This window comes from Lactuca serriola, chromosome 2 (genome assembly GCF_051521515.1).
Source record: "Lactuca serriola cultivar US96UC23 chromosome 2, Lser_US96UC23_V15, whole genome shotgun sequence".
Lineage (NCBI taxonomy): Eukaryota > Viridiplantae > Streptophyta > Magnoliopsida > Asterales > Asteraceae > Lactuca > Lactuca serriola.
The window spans coordinates 195,633,348-195,637,817 of NC_136409.1; the positions used below are offsets into that span (position 1 = coordinate 195,633,348).

General features: G+C 32.2%; 1 non-coding gene across 1 annotated transcript; it reads right to left on the bottom strand.

The window, feature by feature from the left end:
- Positions 1 to 4,146: 4,146 nt before the first annotated feature.
- On the bottom strand, positions 4,147 to 4,253 carry LOC145091181 (small nucleolar RNA R71). Its single transcript, XR_013702068.1, has one exon. It is a non-coding gene; the product is annotated as a small nucleolar RNA R71 (small nucleolar RNA).
- Between the last annotated feature and the right edge of the window lie 217 nt (positions 4,254 to 4,470).

Here is a 4,470-nt window from a genome sequence, read left to right on the forward strand (position 1 = left end):
TTTCAACTAACTAATTTTTCATTATTTATCTAATATGCTATTTAAATCGTTGCTTTTTATATGCATATCATATTTTAATATGATTTTTTTTATAAATAATAATATTATTAGACATTATTATATATAACAAAAACAACCTTTATATGAATAGTATAGTTTTATATTTTAGACTTTTGCCACAATAGTTTTGAATTTTAGATTTCAACCATAGTAGTTTCATATGTTGTCAAATTTGGTACATGTGTAGAAAATAAATTACAAAATATATCCCCATAATTTATAGAAAACATCATGTTTATATCTTTATGTTTGAGTTTTAGATTTTGGTCACAATACTTTCATATGTTAGCAGGCTGGTCCCTATATAGAAAATAAATTACAAATGTTGTCCCTATAGTTTCTAGAAAAGGTCCATATGCATTTTCCGCTTACATGAATAGTATAGTTTTGCCTTTTAGACTTTTTTTCATAATAGTTTTGTCTTTTAGAATTTTGTCACAATAGTTCCGTATGTTGGTAAGTTTGGTCCATATGTAGATAATAGATCACAAAAGTTATCCTATAATTTACTAAAAAGGTTCATGTCTATTTTTTATGTTTTATTTTAATTAGACTTTGGCCATAATACATTCATATGTTGGCAGGATTGGTCACTGTGTAGAAAATAAATTATAAAAATTATCCATGTAGTTTATAGAAAAAGATGTGTGTTTTTTTTCCTACATAAATGGTTCATGTGTTTAAAGAGTATACTCTTTGGTTTGAGACTTTGACCACAATATTTTCGTATATTGGCAGATTTATTTCTTACGTAGAAAATAAATTACAAAATTATTCATGTAATTTATAGAAAAGGTCTATGTACATAATTTTTTACAGCAAATTGCCCATGTATTTAAAAAATTAGAAAATATTATCTAACAGAAAGTTATAGATTATGCCCCGCAAAACAGATATAAATAGACTTCCGGCCTTCGTTCACCACAAAACGAGAAGAGACAATTTCTAGTTAATATTAAAACACAACTATATTAAGTATTTATTTGAAACACATAAACCTTTAAAAAAAATATAGTTATAAACTAAATTAGCATTGAAAATAGTATATAATCATCATAAGTTTAATATTTTATAACTAAAATATTATTATATATTTAATAAAATAAAATAATCAGTAAAGAAATTGAAAGAATCATTTAAATACATATCGCATATACTTACTTTCCTAGTCCCTCCACATATGTGAAAGAATTACTCAAAGACATTACTAACAGGCTTTTGGCCTAATAGTATGGTGTGTGTCATCACTTCTAAAGGTTATGTTTAAGTCTCATTTTAGACATAAATGATATTAAAGTGTAGATTAGAAGTAGTTTGATTGTAAAAGAAAAAACTTTTTCTGTATTTCATCTTGATGAGAAAGTCGAGTTTTGTTGTTGCTACTACAACTTACAAGTATATTTATAAAACAAAATTACATAACTGGTCCTATATGTTTGAAGAATAATACCATATATTGATCTTTATGAGAAATTTTTTGAAGAAACGGTCCTTAAGTTTTAAAAGCGTTACATATATGGTCCTTACGATTAATATCATTAGAAATGTGGATTAAATATAATATATATATATATATATATATATATATATATATATATATATATATATATATATATATATACACCCTTATAACTCTTTTTTTTTTTTTTTTTTTTTATATTTTATAATTAAAAATGGGTCCATCCTTATAGAGTTAGGGCCCGTTTGATAGTTGTTGTCCGGTGATATATGCATAATTAGTTCATATTAAGTATATATTTTTACTCATTTATTAGCTAAATTATTGCATATTATGGACAAAAGGTACTTAAAAATGTTAAATTATGTTTTTCAGTCCAAAGATGAAGCTCGGAAGCGAAAGGAAGCGGGAGAAACTGTTAGAAGATCGAGAATGGAATAAAGAAGAAAAAACATTAAAAATGGCACCTACTCGGCGAGTCAGATCGACTACTCGACGAGTCCAATCGAAGAATCGAGAAGATAATGACTCGGGATCCCAGAGAGTTATCACAATACGGGGAATGTGAGAGGGACTCGACGAGTCGCCACTTGACTCGACGAGTCGGTTCGCATATTTATAGACAACTCCACAGATCGATAGAGGGGAGTTCTGGGACGATTCAGAAGTACTTTACTACGATTGAGAAGCCAGAGAAACCCTAGAAGACGACGAAAGGAGCTAGAATTCAATTCCGGAGAGTAATTGAGGCAAAATTTCATCATTCCATTTATTCTTTTGTTTTATCATTATGATTAAGCAATTTGACTGTGTTTGTTTGCTGTTACTTACTTCAATTATGAGCTAAAACCTTTAGACTTCTGTTTGGGGATACAAAGTTGACAATATGGTTTGATTGATTGGTAGGATTAATTCCAAGTTGGTGAATTGTTGTTATTTTAGCTTGCTAAAGAACCTTGTGTGTGAATAATAATTAATTTTCTGTTAATAGGAAGATAATTGATTAGCATGAACATCTATTGATTATTGACCTCATATGCTATGTGATCACTATGCTATATGTCTAGGATTAATGAATATGAAACTAGAATTAATAAGAAAATTGAGTAAATTCATGTGCAAGCTTGTAAGATGACCATCAAACAAGGAGTTAATTAAAAGAATAAATTAGTTAACTATTGCAAGTCTAACTTAACCCGAATAATTAATCTAGTGAATATAATTAAATTAGACAATTGGCCACTGTTTAAGTTAGTTTATTTGCTAAGGATTAGGGTAGTGAACACGAATCTAATCACCTGAATCGGTAACCAACGAAAGAATTAATCTATTGCACCATTACCTTGAAATCAACCATAGAGTTAACCAAGTTGAACTAAACAGAAGTTCCTTTCCAATTATTGAATCTAGTTAAGTCGTTATTTTCTAGTCTTAAAATTAGTAATAGTTAGTAAGTTTCTAGTCTTGTAAAACTAGAGAAAAACCTCTACTTCTTAATTAACTTAGATTAAATTAGTTTTTAGTTTAATTTGTCGTTCCCTGTGTTCGATACCCTGCTTATTTAGCTATACCACAATTGATAGGTTCATTGCCTTTTGTGTGTTATTTGATAATTAAAAGTAGGTTTAAAACTAAGTGAGTTTGCACACATCAAGTTTTTGGCGCCGTTGCCGGGGAACGGTTCTAAAATTAATATTAAATTCTAGTTTAATCGATCCTTTGTGTGGATTTATCTTACACAAAGTTATTTACAAAGCAAATCAGTAAGTAGATTTAGTTTTATTAAAATTCTGTTTTAGAATAACTAGAAATTTTTTCAGTTTTTGCCTTGAACTCGCCGAGTGCATTCGAGCAGACTCCGCGAGTCCAACGCTGTTTCAGCCTTATTTTATTATTTCGTTTTTATTCTTTTTACGCGGTTTGTTTCTTTTGTTTTGTTTGATTATAGTTGTTTCATGAACCGATGATCTGATACACCTCTGGTCCCTCCTTTGGAAGACCCGGAATCCACACTAAGAAGGAGCAAAGGAAAAGTCGTTGGAGAAACCGCAACTTCAAAGAACTCACCACTCAAGAATTTAAAGTCCGTTTTCAGCTAGAAAAGGAGCAGCAAATCAGGAGCATCCAATGCCTCGTTAACAATTGAAGAACCAATTCAAGAAGATATCGAGTACGAGACCGAGGAAGAAGAAGAGCATACTTACGAGCACGAAACCGATTCCGAAGAAGAGTTAGTTATCACAATGGCTAACATCGATGAAGTCCCCATGTGGGAGTGGAAGAAAAGGATGCGTGATGACACCGGGCCGGGACTTGTGCAACCCGCAATTCCCGCAACCGCTATTTTCGAACTAAAAGGCCATATTCTCGCTCAAATCAAGGAGATTTCTTTCTACGGGAAGGATCATGAAGACGCTTACAAGCACTTGGATGAAGTGAATGATGTGGCCGACTACTTCAACGTGCCTAATGTTCCACGCGAGACCCAGCTTCTTCGCATGCTTCCTGTCACATTTAAGGGGGCTGCAAAAGATTGATTAAAGTCACTTCCTCCCGGATCGGTCACCACATGGGCCAGAATGAAAGAAGAATTCATAGACCATTTCTGCCCGCCCTCCAAGATAGCCAAGCTTAAGAAAGCCATTGCCAACTTCGAGCAACAACCCGGCGAATCTCTTTATGAAGCTTGGGAAAGATACAAGAGCTTACTTAGAAATTGCCCACATCATGACCTTAATAGCCAACAAGAAGTCTCTATCTTTTATGATGGAGTTAATGTCACCACAAGGCAATTGCTTGATTCTCAAGGCCCGCTCACAAAGAAGGCACCCCCGGTAATTAAAGAATTAATTGAAGAATTCTCTAAACACTCTAGAGAATACCACAATCCGAGAAACGAAGTAAGTCGGGGAGTAGTAAACGCAGCAAATGATAGCATGGCGGCGGTGATA